Consider the following 18291-nt stretch of genomic DNA (forward strand, 5'->3'; position numbering starts at 1 on the left):
CACAGCGCCATCTGCTGCTCAAAACATAGAACTGAGTTTATTTGTCTAAGATCTGGAAGGGGTGCTTCAAAGTGTCTCCCCTAGAAAAGGAGCCACAGGCAAGCCTCTTCCTGGACACAGTCAACAGTTTGGGTGTACACCATCGTGTGTGTGAGTGTGAGTGTGTGTCTGTTTGTGCATATGTGTGCGTGCTTGTAAACAGAAACAGTGATTGAGATTTACCTAAAGCACAAATGCAAAACCAAATCCAACCACTCTTTTAGGATTGACCCAAGTAGTGAAGAATCTCTGGGTCAGAGCCAGAGAAGTCAAACCTAAGAATCTTGAAATAACTCCAACAAGTAAAAAATGCCCAGCGTGAAATGAGTGGGAGATTCCACTCTCTCTCTCTCCCAACATCTGCTGCTTTAGGACCATACTGAGGTGACCACATAAAGGGCTGTTTGGTGGTCTTTGATCAGTTCCTGGAGCTAAAATGACAAGAGGTCCCAGCTGTTAGAAGAGCTATTCCAAGTACTTAAGCAGGCTTCCAAATGCTTACCTTATGTTCATTAAGCTTTAGACTGGTTTGGTATTTTTATGCTGTAACCCAATCTTTAGAATGAAAGCTTCATACTCTCTGTCTGTCTGTGTCTCTCTCACACACACCCTACACATGTACACATGCAAGATTTAATATATTTGGAAGCTTCTCTTTGACCCTTACAAAAATAATGTGGTCTATTTCAACTTGAAAATATTGGAGAAGTCCAGAAATAATACCTGGAGGAGGTGAGGTTATTTAACCTGGAGAGGAGAAAGTTGATTTAATAAAATCTTCAAGTGAAGAGCAGGTCTTGATTAGGTGGGCATAGGACTAACAGATGTGTGGGCTACTTACACCATAGGGGCTCCCCTTTATGGAGTTCTATGCAGAAGACACCGTGATATCCTGTGATAAACATGCTGCCCTGAGTGACAGCCAGTCATGCTTAAGAGAGTTCCAAGGTCTACCAAGGACCATTATGCCAAATATGGGCACCAGCTGTTCTCCAAAGTACAGAGGTGAAAACAAAGAAAACTGGCTTACACTGTGGCTTGAGGAACTAAACCAAACATCAAGAATTTCTCAACAGTGAATTATTATGTTCTAGACCAAGCCATAGAGAAAACGTATAAATATCCTTTTTATTGGTGACTCGTTTCAAGATAGGACACATCCTTATCTGAGATTGCTGGTGTTTGAGATTTTTAGGAACTGGGGCAGTGAATATAAGAAGTGATTTCTGTGGTCATTCAGCAAATATTTAATAAGAACCTGGTCTCTATCAGGCCCGGTCATGGTTCCTGGGGAGAATCCAGGCTTGTATACGACCTGGTCCTGCCGCTCTGGGAAGATGGGGTGAGGATGGGAGGAGCAGTGAGAAAGATGCAAAGAGACACCAGGTATCCTAGAGAGGTTACTTCTCATGGGGCTGACCAGGCTGTTCTTGAGTTGAGCTTTGGAAGGATGGGTTGGATTTTGTTTCATGGGACAACGGGGAGTGAGGCAAGGTGGGTGCAGCCAGGCCAAAGCGACTCTGAGAGAGAAGACCCAGTCTTAGGAATCCACAAGTCAAGTCTGAGGGATGGTAGGTCATTTGGGTTGAAGCAGATGTGTGTAGGGGGCAGTGGTGATAGATAAATAGAGAAAGGTAGTTGTGGGTGACCTCAAATGCCAAACTAAGGAATTTAGACTTTGTTCTGTGAGCAACAGGATGTTAGTTATGACCTTCAAGATGCCAGCGGCCTAAAGAAATTGTGTGTTCTGAGCCTATGGTTTACGCTGCTGGGAGTCACAGGGATTCCCCCCTGAGTCCTAGAAAATCTGGGAACAGCTAAGGGGAAGATTGCTGGTTTCTTTTTCAGAAGAAAATGTAGTTATTCCACGGAAGATGCCAAGTTCCACCAAACATGCTTGAAACGCCACTCAGGGGATGTAACCTAAACAGCATCACCTTACAGTAGCATCAGTAGACTTCCACCTTATCGTGTTTATAAGTCATAACCTTATCCAGACAATAGCCCTGCTATTCTACAGACTAAGAGGTGTACAAACCTCTAGCTGTTTTTCCAGGAGGAATACCCTTGCTTGGTAATTTTGAGCATTCATCTCAAAATAATTTGAGTGTGCTTTATCTCCTTTATTTTAGGAGTTCATTCTTTATGATTGGCCTAGTGTTATTTGAAGGCCTTTTAAAAACTGAAATCTTTCTGGTATTTCTGGGATAAGAGAAGCAAAGTGATTAAAGTTGGACTCTTGAGTCAAACTTCCTGAAAACATATTGACCTTAGGCAAATTACTCACTCTCTCTAGGCCTCAATTTCCTCATCTGTAAAATGGGGATAGCAATGGTACTTACTACCTGATTGGGTTGTGAGGGCCAAGTGGTATGATACCTGTAAGATGATTAGAAGAGCATCCAACACTAACGCATACTGGAAGCCAAGTACGTGCTATTTCCATCACTTTACTTTCTGTACTTGGGTCAAAGTTGGCCTCTGTTAACACCACATCTGGCTCTCGGCTGGCTTAGTCTCTGATTCTTGTAACAAGAGCCCTTTCTTTCCTGGCCCTGCCACCTCCTAGACCTCAGGTCCTGCCCTCCCCCTTTGCCCTCCAGACTCAACGGCACCGAAATCTGCTTCCCAAACATGTTGTGCCCCTTCCTGTGTCAATGGCTCTGCACACAGTGTTTCTGGGGCTTTTTACATCTCCTCTCCATTCTTTAAACCCAGCACAGGGGTCATCTGCCCCAAGAAGACTCCCCTGCTGTCCACACTGGCTCCCGTCATGCCCCTGCCCACCCCAAGGAGAGCAAGCGCCTGCCTTCTGTGACGGCTGGACCTGCTCATATTTCTGTCTCTGTGTCCACTGCCCTGGTGGGTAGTTACTCGTTCACAGGCTTTTCTCCCTCGCTGTGCTGCAGGCCCCTGAAGACCAAGACCTTGTCTTACTCATGTGTGTAACACCAGGCATGTGACACCAGGCATCGTAACACCAGGCACGAAGTGAGCCAGAGCAGGGGCCGAGTGAGGGTTTGCTCAGTTGAACTAAGTGGGGCTGAGAAGATTCAAGAGCCTGCTTGGAATTGCCAGGTGTGTAACAGATGCTGTCTGGTGCTTTGTGGGAACACACTACCTCAATGAGTAGCATTCCACAGAGCTCAAGGTCTAGTTAGGGAGTCCATAGGCTGTAGGTGACAAAGGCCAAAGGGAGTCAAAGAACAAAATAATGGAGAGATGGTAAATATCAAGTCCAAGTGCTGAGGATGGGATGGGGTGAATTTCAGTCTAGAGATAAGGGAAGCAAAAGACCCAGATTTGAGGAAGGAAGGGGGAGGGTGAGGCAGGGTGGGCAGGGAAAGGCAGGGGCTCAGGCATTCCAGCCTGAGGGCAGGCCTTGGAGCGCCTTGCATGTCTCAGAGATGCACCTTCATGCCCCGGGTGGGGCAATAGTCTGCGAGAAGGGCCTGATGAGGGAGGAGCTTCGAGGTAAGAATTAAGTGGGGAAAACCATAGATTCCTGGCCAAGGGACCTTCGTAATACATGACTTATTCTGCTAGTTTTTAGGTTCTTTTAATATGAGGCTTTAATGCTTTTTTTGTGGAATGAATAAGCAACGGAGGAAGCCAGATGTGGAAGAAGGAAGATGAGCTGTGGACTTAGTCACCTGGGTTTGAATCTTGGAGTCACTACCTGCTGGTTCTGTGATATAAGCATGTTCCCAATCTTCTATAAGCCTCAGAGTCCTCATCTGTGAACTGGGGATGACACATGCTTCATTTTGGGGTGGGGTCAGCTTTATTTAGGTATAATTTATATACAGTAAACATTCACCAATTTTAAGTGTTCCCAATTAAGTGATTTTTAGAAATTAGGTATGTTGCTGTGTAACTACCACCACAGTAAAGATGTTAAATTTTTACATCACCCTCAAAAATGTCCTTATGTCCCTTGCAGTCAATCCCCTTCTCCCACTCCTGGCCCCTAGCAACCAAAGGTCTGCTTTCCATTACCATCATCTTGCCATTTCTAGACTTTCATACACATGGAACCATGCTGTTATAATCGTTATGCCAATCTTTTTTTTTAACTTCGCATGATGCTTTTGAAATTCACCTATGTTGTTGCTATTATTAAGAGTTCCTTTCTTTTTTGCTGAGTAGTTTTCTATTTTATGAATATCATACAACATATGATTTTCTGTTCATCCAATGGTGGACATTTAGGTTGGTGTCAGTTTTTACCTACTATAAATAAAGCTGCTATGAGTATTGGTGCATAAGTCCTTGGGCAGATGAATATTTTCATTTCTTTTGGATAAATACTTGAAAGTCAAAGTGTGGGGCATATGGCAGCCTTTATTTAAAAAACTACGGATCTATTTTTCAAAATGGCTACACCATTTTACGTTCTTCCCAGCACAGCCTGAGAGTGCCAGCTCTCCAGATCCTCGCCAACATTTGATATTACGTGTCTTCTAAAATTGTAGCTATTCTAGTGACTGTACAGTGGTAATTTATTGTAGTTTTAATTTTCATGTTTTTCTGATAACATTTTTTAATGTAGGTAGTGGCAATTCATATCTTCTGTGTTGTAGTGTCTGTTCAAATAGTTTGCCAATTTTTTACCTAAATCGATTGGTTTATTTTCTTAATATTTTCGAGTGGTAAAGGTTTATTATATATGATTGATCCTTGAACAATGGGTTAGGGGCACTGACACCCCCCCACTCCTGCAGTTGAAAATCCACATATAACTTTTGACACCCCCAAAACTTAACTAATAACCTACTGTTAACTGGAAGCCTTACCGCTAACATAAACAATCGATTTACACATATTTTGTATATTATACGTATTATATACTGTGTTCTTACAATAAAGCTAGCTAGAGAAAAGAAAGTGTTATTAGGAAAATCATAAAGAAGATAAAATACATTTACACTACCGTACTGTATTTATCGATACCGTAAGTTTCTATTGTCTGTTTACAAGATGAATCCACTGTCTAAAATGGCAACTGCAGCTACAAACCTCAATCTATGGTACGTCAAGAAAATCAATCTTTTCCTGTACTGACATGACTTTTCCTGCTTCTTGGGAGCACTTCCAGCATCACTGGTGGCACTTCCTACTGGTCCCATGGTGTTATTCAAGGATTACAGTATTACAATAAACAATGAAAAATACCTGAGAACAAACAAAGATCACTTTTTATTTGGATGTGCAGCTTACTGTAGAGACGGACTACCCACATGGAGATGAATAGCTTACATGGCATGTTAAGTGGATATTCTTAAAATGTAAGCTTCACCACAATAACAGCAGGAGGTGCCTATGAAGTTATTATAGTACCACAGGATGTACAGTTAATTTTATGCAGTTCTGATTTAATACTGCATCTTTATGTTTGTTTCCATTTCTTTTGACTGTGAATGGTGCCATGTACAGTCCATGTTTGTGTGTGTGTAAGTTTTGTCAACTTTTAACTTTATATGAAAGATTTGTGTATATTTTATGGTAGTCAATGATAAAATAGACTAGTATCTACATACATTTTATGCATTCATGACATACCTAACTTTTTCTTAATTTTGATATTTCTAGGCTGCACAGTTCATCTTTGAATTTTTTCAAATTATTGCAAATCTACAAAAAGTTTTCCAATATATGTATTGAAAAATATCCATGTAGTGTTACAGCTCTTTTAGAATTTGTCTAGCAGGTTTTCCAGTATTCACTGGAAAGCTCCTAAAAAAATGAAAGAAAGAAAGAAAAGAAAGAAAGGAAGATAGGAAGGAAGGAAAGAGAGAGAGAGAAAGAAAGAAGGAAAGAAAGAAAGAAAGAAAGAAAGAAAGAAAGAAAGAAAGAAAGAGAAAGAAGAAAGAAAGAAAGAAAGAAAGAAAGAAAGAAAGAAAGAAAGAAAGAAAGAAAGAAAGAAAGAAAGAAAGAAAAAGATCCTCTAGCCTCAGCCTCCCAAGTAGCTAGGCTTACAGGTATGAGCTGCCATATCTGGCAAACTTTTTAAAAAAAACTTTTTAAAATTAAATTTCTCTCTGCATTTCATTTTGCGTAATTTCTATTGTTTTGTCTTTTTTCTATTCTTTTGTCTCCTTTTTGTAGAGATGGGGTCTTGTTATGTTACCCAGGCTAGTCTCAAACTCCTGGCCCCAAGTGATCTTCCTTCCTTGGCCTCCCAAGGTGTTGGGATTACAGGCATGAGCCACCTTGCTTGGCCTCTTTCCATTTTTAAACAGTGTCTTTTGAAGAACTAAAGTTATTAATTTTGATGAAGTCCAATTTATTAATTTTTTTCTTTTGTACTTCAGCCTTCTTATGTTCGATTTGAGAAATCTTTCCCAAGCCTAAGTCACAGAGATTTTCTTGTGTTCTCTTCTGAAAGTTGTATGATGTTATGTCTTACCCTTAGCTCTATGTTTCATTCAGAGTTAGTCTTTCTGTATGGTCTGAGATAAGGGTCAAGATTTATTTTCTTACATATGGATCATTTGGATAACTAACTGTTCCAGGACCGTGTGTTGAAAAGATTATTCTTTCCTTACTTAGTTACCTTGGACTTTTAATTACTTTGGCCTTTTTTTTTTTTTTTTTTTTGTCAAAAGCCAATTCGCCACATATGAATGAGACTATCTCTGGACTCTCTGCTCCATTGACCTATATGATTGTCTTTACACAAATACCACTCTCTCCATTGCTGTATAGTTCTATTGTATGTACTGAAATCAAATAATGTAACTCATTCCACACTAACCTTCTTTTTCAAAATTGCTTTACATGTTTTAGGTCCTTTGCATTTTCACAAACATTCTAGACCTAGTTTGTCAATTTCTAAAAAAAGCCTGGGGTTTTGATTGGAACTATATTGAACCTATATATCAATTTGGGGAGAACGGACAGATAACAATATTGAGCTTCCTGACCCATGAATAGGACATATCTCCCTTTCTTTAATTTCCCTCAGCAATGCTTTTTGGTTTTTAGTGTATGTCTTGTACATATTTTATAAGATTTAACCAAGGAATTTATTACCTCTCTCTGCTCTTCATATGGCATTCCATGTACGTGTGTTTATTACATGTAAATATAATTGTTATTACAAGTAATGACATGTAAATGTAATTGTAGTTACAAGGTCATTTTATATTGTCTTACAGGTCATTGATACTCAGTTCTTATTATTTGTGTTTGTTTGGTTTTTGAGACAGGGTCTTGTTCTGTCACCCAGGCTACAGCACAGTGGCCCAGTCAGAGCTTACTGCAGCCTTGACCTCCCGGACTCAATCAACCCACCTGCCTCAGCCTCCTGAGTAGCTGGGACTACAGGCGCACAGCACCACACCCAGCTAATTTTTGTATTTTTTTTTTTTTGAAGAGATGAGGTTTTTCTATGTTGCCCAGGCTGGTTTCCAACTCCTGGGCTCAAGTGATCTGCCTGCCTTGGCCTCCTAAAGTGCTGAGATTATAGGCCTGAGCCACCGTGCCCAGCTCTTATATACTTTTTAAAATCGTATTTCTCTCTGGGTTTCATTTTGTATAATTTCTATTGTACTGTCTTTAAAGACACTAATATTTACTTCTCCAGTGTCTAATCTGCTATTAATCCAAGCCAGTGTTTTTTCTTTTCTGATAATATATTTTTCATCTATAAGAAGTTCCATTTATGTCCTTTATATGTATTTAATTTCTCTCCTTATGATGTTCAGATTTTCCTCTAACTTTTTGAACATATGAAGTATATTTATAATATCTCATTTAACATCCATGTGTGCTAATTTGATTCTATGTCTGTTTCATTTGATTGTTTTTTCCTTTTGTCTATGGATTGTATTTTCCTGCTTCTTTTCATGCCTGATAACTTTTGACTGGATGCTGGACAATGAGAATTTTACATTGTTAAATGCTCAGTATTTTTAAACTATTATTTAAATCTTGCTGGGCTCTGTTCTGAGATGCAGTTATTTGGAAATAGTTTGAACCTATCAAGTCTTGCTTTTAAGCTTTGTTAGGAAGGGGAGTTCAGAACAATCTTTAGGACTTCTTGATTTATTTGGTCCCACTATGAAGCAATACCCTTCTTACGGGTACAATGCTCTATGTATCTGGAGGTTTTTCCACTCAGGCTAGTGCATATAAACTATTTTAGTCTCTGTGAGCTGTTGGAATTGTTCCACCTACATCTTTTCAGTGATTCTTTCCCCATTCTCAGTGGTCTCCTTCCCTGCATATGGAGATCAGTACAGCACAACCATACATACAAGGGGATCTCTCTGAAGAACTCCGGCCTGTTCTTTCTCTCTCTCACTCCTTGTTTTGAGGGAAAACCCTGTTTTTTACTTTCTACTCTCTTGCACAGTCACTCAACGCAGTGTTTCTGACATCAGATGTGTGGGGATTTCTCCCCATACATCAAGCAATTATCCAGTAAACATCAACTAAGTGTCCAATAATTCAATTCAATTCTGACTCTATGTACCTGGAGATAGTATCAAATCCCACAGGTGAAGAGCTTAGTCCCATAAGACTGCTGGTCCCTGCCCCCACTTCAGATGCCAGTAGCAAGCCCCAGGTTGTGACCTGTGCTTTCAACTGACTGGCTATAGATCAGGGTTCCCATGACCCCCTCTTTGGGTTCAATTAATTTGCTATAGTGGCTCAACAGAACTCAGAGAAACACTTCACTTACATTTACACATTTATTATAAAGAATATTACAAGGCCAGGCATGGTGGCTCACGCCTGTAATCCCAGCACTTTGAGAGGCCAAGGCAGGCAGATCATGAGGTCAAGAGATTGAGACCATCCTGGCCAACATGGTGAAACCCCATCTCTACTAAAAATACAAAAATTAGCTGGGCGTGGTGGTGTGGTGGCTCTGTGAGGAGCCTCAGCTACTCAGGAGGCTGAGGCAGGAGAATTGCTTGAACCTGGGAGGCAGAGGTTGCAGTGAGCCAAGACTGCACCACTGCACTCCAGCCTGGCGACAGAGTGAGACTCCTCTAAAAAACAAAAAAGAATATTACAAAGGATACAGACAAATAACAGATGGAAGAGATGCACGAGACAAAATACGGAGGGAGGAAGGGGAGTGCCACCCTCCAGGCACCTCCATGTGTTCAGCAATCCAGAAGCTCTCCAAATTCCATCACTGTGGGTTTTTATGGAGGTTTCATTACATAGGCATGATTGATTCCCTCATTGGCTATTGGTGATCAACTCAACCTCCAATCTCTTCACCCTTGCCAGAGGTTGGGGGATGGAACTGAAAGTTTCAACCCTCTGTTTATGTGATTGGTTTCCCTAGCAACAAGCTTCCATCCTCAGGCTATCCAGGAGCCCACCAAGAATTGCCTAATCAGAACAAAAGTTGCTTCTACCACTCCGGAAATTCCAAGGGATTTAGGAGCTCTATGTCAGATATTCTTATCACTTAGGAAACTGCAAAGGTCCCAGGTTTTCTATGTCAGGAACTGGGGTCAAAGACCAAATTTTAGAACAAAAGACTCTCCTAGCACCACCGTCTACAAGGGTTTCAGGAGCACTATGTCAGGAACTGGAGGCAGAGATCAAATATGTATATTTCTTGTTATTTCACAATGTCACACTGTTATTTTTCCTACAAATTTTAGTCATCTTTGTCTTTCTTTACTAGGAATTGAGTTTCTTCAACTCAGGGGACCACTGGGCTGTGTCTGGGGCCACCTTTCTTACCCTGTATCCTGTAAACTTGCTCCAAGTCCTGAGCTAAGGCACTCATAGGACTCACCTTGTTTGTTTTCCTTTTCTCAGTGATCACCTATATGGCCAGGTTTTAATGTCTGAAGAACATTGTTTCATATAGTTCGTCCATTTTTTCAGTTGGTTAAGATAGGAAGGTAACTCTGGTCCCTAGCTGACAGCAAAAATCCTATATTTTGTCATTTGTATTAAGCCTGGTAACTTGCTGGGTACCTGAGGTACACGGCCCAGCACCTGGCACTGGAATAGCGATCAGCTCCTTTACTCCTCCTCATTGTGAAATGGCACAGGAGCCCAGTCATTTGACATGGTACCAGAAATGATTAGTTAGAAGACCATTCAGGAACTGTGCGTGAAATATATAACTCAATTACAAAATATATAACTAACTCAATCACAAAATATAAAAGTCAGTGGGTGTGTTGAGCACCCATTGACGGCAGGTGCTGTTCTAACGCACAATTTTTCCAACAGCAGCGATTTCAGGGCTGTTGGCATTCTTTATCTCCTGAGACTCTCCTTAGATTTCCTTATGAGAAACCGAGGTTTGACGATGAGTTAGGGTACTTCCTGGTGAGATTTACTGCTAAAGACTTTGCCAGAGGAGATTTCTTCTAATGATCAGGCCCCTCAGTAAAATGTATCTTCTATATTTCTAATTATAATTGACCAAGGAAAAAAGTCCAAATCAATTTTTATGGACAGTGAAGCCTCCACTGTCCTAAGTTGGTGTCTGCCTTTTCTGTCTCCCTGAATTCTACCTCCCTTCCAGAATGCCTGGTCCAGTCTGTGTGCTCCCGGGGGGTGATGGGTAACACTGTTAAACACTCGGTGCTTCAGTTTCCTGCTGTATAAAGTGAGGACAGTGATAGGACGGATTTCATGGGGTCGCTGGGAGAATTCAGTGACTTACTAAGTGTAAAGAACTAAGGACTGCAGCTGGCATGCAGTAAGCCTTCAACTAATGCTTGCTATGATTACTGCTATTGTCATTATTGCTGCATTGTGTTGTTTTGTTAATTGTTATTTTTATGTTACATAATGAGAGCAGGATGCACTGAAATGGCTTCTTATTTTTACTAGGCTGTGATGTTCTCGAGGGCAGGGTCTGGATTTTATCACCGTCTCCACCCCATCCATGGAAGCAGTGTGGTGTGATAGTTAAAGCCTGGCTTTTCCTGTAAAGAGCCAGATAGTAAATATTTTAGGCTTTGTGGACCATATGGTCTCTCTGTCCTTATAGCACAAAGACAGCCATAGATAATATGAACAGGTATAGCTATATTCCAGTAAAGTTGTGTCTATAAATACAAGTAGTGCAATGGAGTTGGCCCATGGGCCATACCTTGCAGATTGCTGCTTAAAAGTGCCGCTCTGGAACCAAACTACCTGGGTTTAAATTCCAGCTCTGTTGCTTTGTGACTTAGAGTTACTCAATCTCTCCATAATTCAGTTTCTTCATTTGTACATTGGGGGTGAAATGAAGTAAAGTATATAAAGCACTTGGAACTTCGCCTGGTAGATAGATAATAATAAGCTCTGTGTGTGTGTGTGTGTGTGTGTGTGTGTACACGTGTATGTGATTATATATATTTCATATTTATATATATGAGATACATATTTTTCTTTTCTTTTTTTTTTTTTTGAGACAGACTCTCACTCTGTCGCCCAGTGCAGTGGCATGATCTCGGCTCACTGCAACCTCTGCCTCCTGGGATTACAAGAGTGAGCCACCAAGCCTGACCTATATATTTCATATATATATATACACACACACATATGAATGAGCTAGGTTAACTTATTAAGCAACTATCTCTCTGTCAGGCATTCCAGTAATAATCATTTACTGGACAAAGCCTAATTGTTACTGGAGTTTCTAATAGACAGTAGTGCTCACTAAATATTGCCTAAGTGGTGAACAGATAACTGTACTTTTCTCACTTAAATTTTACTCATCCTTCAAGTTCAAGGTTGACTTCTCTTCCTTTAGGCGTCCTCCTCGGCAGCCCAGGCTCAGCCTATCTCTTCCTCTCTCCCTTCATGGCAGTTCACTGGGCATCATACTTGGCAGCCTTGGGTTCTCCAGAGCACTTTCCACCATCCCGCTTGTCACCACCTGCTTTCCATGTTGATGTTATTCACGGACTGTCTCCCTCAGTAGAATGTGAGCCCCTTACCATGGTTTGTCCAGTACCTAGGACAGTGCCTGTCAGGTACTCAGTAATTGTTTATTGATTAATGAATGAATGAATGAACGAATGAATGAATCCTTTCTATTGTTGCACCCTGTTGTTTTCATCATTTAACATTTCTCTGTGTATGCTTTATCTCCCAAACTACAGACTAAGTTTTTTTAAAGTTACCTCTCTGATCAGCATTTCAGGATTACTATGAAGATCAAATTAAATTACATGTGGCAGTGTCTAGCTCAGAGTTTGGTGTATATTGATGTCAATTGCATATTCCTAATTCATACTTTCTTCTCTTCATTTCATAAATATTTGTTTTCCAGGTATCACAGAAAGAATCGAAAGGCAAGGTTGTCAGACAGATATGGCAGCTAAGACACCAACTGAGGAATGTTATCAATGTTGCTCCGTGAAATTGCCATATTTTAAATCCTGCAGTTCTGCAGTAAAGTGGTGGTATTTTTGTCACAGCCCACATCAAAGCCCAGATGGCGTGAGGGAGGGATGGAAATGGGGCTCCATAACCCCTAGGAACTCTGAAGATTTCATCTCCTAAGTGGTATTGTCCATCTGTTTCTGCAACTTCCTTAGCAACTTGACAAGTAAATCCTTAAATAGTAACTGCCAGCAGTATTGCAGTTCTTTGTCTTTCTGACTAGGTATGAAAGCCAAGAAGGCAGCCCTTTGTAAATGGTGTCACTGTTTGAAATGTTTGTGGGGCTGCTTGCTCTTCTAGATCCACATGGCCTTTCAGTTTGTCTCCATGGGGAAGTCTATGCTTGGTCATGATCAGCTGACACTCACAAATCCTGTGTCTGGACATCTGTCACTCCTGCCAGTCCAGCATCCCTTTCTTGAAGTAGCAGCTACCTGATTTTCCTTGCGACCCCTCTGAATCTCAGACTCAGAAGGCTAGGGTGGGCTCGGCACAGTAGCTCGCGCTTGTAATCCTAGCACTTTGGGAGGCCAAGGCTGGCAGATCACCAGGTCAGGAGTTCAAAACCAGCCTGGCCAACATGGTGAAACCCTGTCTCAAATAAAAGTACAAAAAAAATTAACTGGGCATGGTCGTGGGCACCTGTAATCCCAGCTACTCAGAAGGCTGAGGCAGAAGAATTGCTTGAACCCAGGAGGTGGAGGTTGCAGTGAGCCAATATCGTGCCATTGCAACCCAGCCTGGGCAACAGAGTGAGACTCTGTCTCAAAAAAAAAAAAAAAAAAAGAAGGCTAGGGTGAAGATGGTTCCCTTTGGATAATTATTTATTTAGGGAACCATCCTGAGAATATGTCTCCTTTTAAAAGAAATATGTGAAAATAATGTTTGTTCTCACAACTTCGATCTTCTGGATAGTTCTGTCTTTGAAGAGGTTTTTTTGCTGTTGTTGTTTTTCTTAAATACAGAGAAACATTTTGTTAGACATTGTGGTTTGATTGAGAGTCGGCTGGCCAGGCCTGCAGAGATTATGAGTATGTTCAGACATCAAATAGATGTCTTGTCTTAGATGATGTTTTTCAAATCAGAGCTTTGTGGTTTTACTTTATGATTTTTTTCAGATGACTCTGGTTACGGTCACCACCAGAGTGCGCAGTGCTGTTTATTATTCAACTCCCCAGGAGCCAGAATCCAGACGCTGGGAAATGTGAATGTTCCAACATGGCTGACCATCATGGAATGAGATCAGCAGATGGAAACAGGAGCCTTCATCTTCTTCATCTTGGTCCTGAGGCTCCATCACTCAGGTTTCCAGCACACATTAAGCCCAGGTATAACAACGACATTGCCCAGATTTTTCAGTCTTCATTTCAGAAGTGTCCCTTTGTCTGCATCTATATCTGGTTGGTCAGCTGTCTTGATTTTTGCATTGGGATCCAAAGTTACTACAAAACTAGCGCACCTGGTTTAATATCTTCATTACCTGAATTCTTGGGTCCTCTGCCCACCTCCTTTCTCCTTCACAAGTTCCTCTTGTTCTTCCTGCCTCTGGAATATGGGTCTTGGCTTTCAGCCATTCCCATGGCAAATTAACCCTTCAATCTTAATGACCACTGTGGTGGACAATGTTAGTGTTTCTTAAAAATTCTTTTTTTTTTTTTTTTTTGAGACAGTATTTTGCTCTTGTTGCCCAGGCTGGAGTGCAATGGTTGCTCACTGCAACCTCTGCCTCCCGGGTTCAAGTGATTCTCCTGCCTCACTCAGCCTCTTGAGTAGCTGGGATTACAGGCATGTGCCACCACGCCCAGCTAATTTTGTATTTTTAGTAGAGATGGGGTTTCTCCATGTTGGTCAGGCTGGTCTCAAACTCCCGACCTCAGGTGATCCGCCTGCCTTGGCCTCCCAAAGTGCTGGGATTACGGGCATGAGCCACCGTGCCCAGCCCTAAAAATTCTTTTACTGTGTTTTTAACCACACAAAGATACACACAGTTCTAGAGGTGACTAGCAGTTTCCATTTCTCCCTCCACAGCCCTGAGACCATTAACTGCTGACTGTCAGCCCAGGAGCATGAAAGCCCAGCTCAGACTGGGGTGACTCTGAGGCATTTCTTACCCACAGTTTCCCAGGGGAGTGAGGCCGAGGCTTCCCTTTGCAAGCCTGTTGCTTAGATCTCACCTTGCTTCATGTTATGGGGTGCGTTGTATCTAACCCAAATTTCCATGTTGAAGTCTTAACCTCCCCTACCTTAGAATGTGAACTCATTTGGAAATAGGGTTGTTGCAGATACAATTACTTAAATTAAGATGAAGCCATACTGGAGTAGATGGGTCTCTAATCCAATAGGGCTGGAGTCTTTATCGAAAGAGGACATTTGGACACAGACACCTACACAGAGAGGACACTGTGTGAAGATGAAGGCAGAGATTGGAGTGATGCATCTGCCAGCTGGGGAATACTGAAGTCTGCCAGGAGCCACCAGCAGCCAGGAGACAGACAGGGTGCAAATTCTCCTTCACAGCCCTCAGAAGGAACCAACCCTGCTGACGCCTTCTTCTTGGACTTTCAACAATATGATTCTGTTGTGTAAGCCATCCAATTTGTACTGCTTTGTCACGGCAGCTCTTGGAAACCAATACACTGAGCCCCCTCCATTTACCTCCCATGCTCCTCACTCCTTCGGGAGGACTTCTGTGATAAACCACTTGTACATGAATCCTCAACTTGTGGCCTTACTCCTGAGAACCTGAACTCAAACAGGTGTCAGGTGTCCCTCACCAGCCTGGTCTCTCCTGCGCTACAGACCTCAGTATCCACTGCTGACTGGACACCTCTACCTGGATGTCCCACAGATACTTCAAACTCGATCTAACAAAACCAGGCTTGTCACTTCTAAAGTATCTGTGTTCCCAGTTCTGCTCCTCTAACGCATAATGGCACCATCAAGCTTCAGATGGCTCCTACTAGAAGCCCAGAAAGCTACCCTTGCCTCCTTTCCCTCCCTCACTCCCTTGGAGACCATCATTGTCTAAAGCCTGCCAGGTTTCCTCTAAGCTCCCAGATCTGTCCTCCCAACTCGGATCCTACCTGCTCCTGCCCTGGCCAGATGTTCATTTGTGTCCCTTGAACAATTTCACTAGCTTTCTAGTCCCCAATCTTCCCTTTTCTATGCCCCATATGACTGCCAGAAGGTTTTCGTGACACAACCCAACGATGTTATTCTTCCTCTTAAAGCCCATCAGTGGCTGCCTGTCACTAACAGATAAGATCCAAACTCCTTGGCATGGTGAGCCTAGACCTTGCCCCACGTGGCACCTTCCTCACAGACCTCTCTGAGCCATCTGGAGTTCCCCAGGCATGCCGTGCTCTCTCCTGCTTTTTGTCTTTGTTCAGGTCTGGGTCTCCTCCTTTCCTCATTCCCTGGCTGGATAACTCTCGCTTGCCCTCTAAATCTCTCCTGAAGCTCTGCTCCATGAAGCCTCCCAGCCACTCTGCACGCCAACATCCCTGTGAGCCCTGGATGCCTTGGCCACACTCCAGGGTGTCGTCTGTCCATCACTCTGGATTGTAATTGTCTGTGCTTCCCATTGGACCAGGGGCTCTGTGAGGAGCAAAGGAAAGCACACCACAAGAGCTAGAGGGAGAGAGCTGGGCAGAACTCTGGAGGGAGCCTTTCCAAGGCCTGCTTTTAGTGGAAGCTACAAAACCTCCTAGGAGGAGACTGAATTCCATGTTGGTGTTGCACTATTGCTTTAAAGGTGACTTAAGCTCTTTGTTAGGAAACCAATGGTGTTTTCTTTGATGCCATGTTCCTGAAAATTACTAGTCTAAGATTAACCTTATCATCACCTGTCTCTCCTTTCCCCTGTTAGTGCCACCCTTTGCCTGGGACCAGCAGACAATTGTGCCCATTATTTTCTGGTTCTAAGGAAGGATAAACTTCCTTCTAAGGCTTCAGGGATGACAAATGCCTTCTTGGGTAAGTAAGGAGGCTGAAATCAAAACTCAAGAAGATGGAATTACGCCTAACTTTAGGCCTATCAGTCTTTTCATTTTCTGCCTCTTGTCTATTGTTTTAATTTAAAGGTTTCCCCTCTTTTAAAGAAATAAGAAGTCATCTGTATTTTGAGCACTAGTTTAGGATACAAATAATGGGTATCTTCAATGCTTTACTTATTTAAAAGGCATTTTATTTTTATCCTCACAAAGTTTACACTAAAAATCTGTGCTCTGTGATTCTCTTACATGATAGTAATTTATTTGGCAGGCATTTACTAAGCACCTACTATGCGCCAAGGACTGGACTAGGTTCTGGGAATGCAAAAGTGATTTAGAATGAAGTATCTTCTCTGATGCAGAGACGCTTAACAAGAGCATGATGTGATTGGCAGATGGCTAGTTATTCCTCAATCTCCCTTCTCTCATTCTTCATAGTAGTGGAGTTTTCTCAGCCCCTTTGGACATCTGTGGCAGATAGTGAGAGAAGGATGAGACCTTGAGAGACCAGGAGAAAAGAGCAAGGACGGAGCGTGGGAGTAGGAGTGGGGACAGTTGCCAGGAGTAGAGAGGAAGGAATCTTTGCAGCAACATGTGACCTGCACTTCAGGTCTGCAGGGCCTGCCCTTTAGACCCACTCCATAAATGTTTATTTCAGTTTCTTTTACAATTCCAGATTTTATGCTTATGAAAAGTCATATGGCAAGGTTGCTTGGTCAAATACTCATGAGAATGACCCATAGACCCAATTTGTTCCAGCTGCAGCCCAGCTGGTGTTTATGGCAGACTTATTAGCATCTTTGAAATAGAGAAATAGAAGTTGAGAAAAAATTCCAGTTCTATCCTCTCCATTTAATATTCTCCATGTTGGAAAAAAAGAAAGAAGTTGATCCCAATATTTAAAAGCTTTCTATAAAATAAATTGCTAGTAGCTACAAAATTCTGGTATCTGCATTTTCTGACTCCAGATCTTCTCATTCAACCCCAAGTCTCTTTAGTTTTTAATATATGTCCTTCTTTATCTCTTCTAAAATAAATGAAAGGACAGTTGGATCTTTGGAGGCAGCTGTTGTTCCTCCAAGTTAAGGAATCTCTGGTCCAGAAATCTCTCCTTCCCTGTCTACATTGATTTCCCAACAAACAAGCTTTGACCAAGATTGCCAAGCAAGTTTTCTTTTCCCCTTCCAACCTTGCTGTCAGGACAACATTCCTGCCACACTCCTCCCCAAGCTCAGACACTAGACCATGTACTCCCTCCTTCTATCATCACTTGAATTTCAGGAAGCAAATCCTTTGACTCAACCAGAAGAGGATTACTTAGTGCTTTCTTCATTCTTCATTTTGATTTTCTTCTAAATGCATCAACACTCTACCATCTGAGGCTTTGATTTTCTTTTAACTACAATTCAAGTGTTTTTAAGACTTAAAGACTCATCTTTCTGTCTCCTGTTTTTATTTTGCCATTTGGATTAGTCAGACAAAGTCTTTTCTTTGCAAGGAAATTGTCTTTGCAACTTGGGGTTTATTCATCTCCTAAAAATATTCTTGGGGCATGTATAAAGCTAGAAATGCATGTGTAATATGCCAAGCATGTAAGTACAAAGACAGAATTTTTGCACGTAATTTCAGCCATTCAGTTATTTCCAGGTTCGTAGTCTCTTGTAATATGTAAGCTTTCACTGGCCACACTATGGAAAACTTCCATTTCTTTCAATGGTTGAGAAGTTAGATTCTTTGTGAATTGTTTCTTCTGGCTAGATGAAAGTTACTAAAATGGCATTAGTAATCACTATATTAGTCTGTTTTCTGTTGCTTATAAGAGAATACCTGAAACTGGGTAATTTATAAAGAAAAAAGAATTTATTTCTTACACTTACAGAGGCTGAGATGTCCA

At 41.7% G+C, this 18291-nt stretch overlaps 1 non-coding gene across 1 annotated transcript; it reads left to right on the forward strand.

Moving 5' to 3' along the window:
- Positions 1-5715: 5715 nt before the first annotated feature.
- Positions 5716-5777, forward strand: LOC129487057 (U7 small nuclear RNA). The gene has a single exon (XR_008659185.1). It is a non-coding gene; the product is annotated as a U7 small nuclear RNA (small nuclear RNA).
- The last annotated feature ends 12514 nt before the right edge of the window (positions 5778-18291 follow it).

The sequence above is a fragment of the Symphalangus syndactylus genome, chromosome 7, assembly GCF_028878055.3.
Source record: "Symphalangus syndactylus isolate Jambi chromosome 7, NHGRI_mSymSyn1-v2.1_pri, whole genome shotgun sequence".
NCBI lineage: Eukaryota > Metazoa > Chordata > Mammalia > Primates > Hylobatidae > Symphalangus > Symphalangus syndactylus.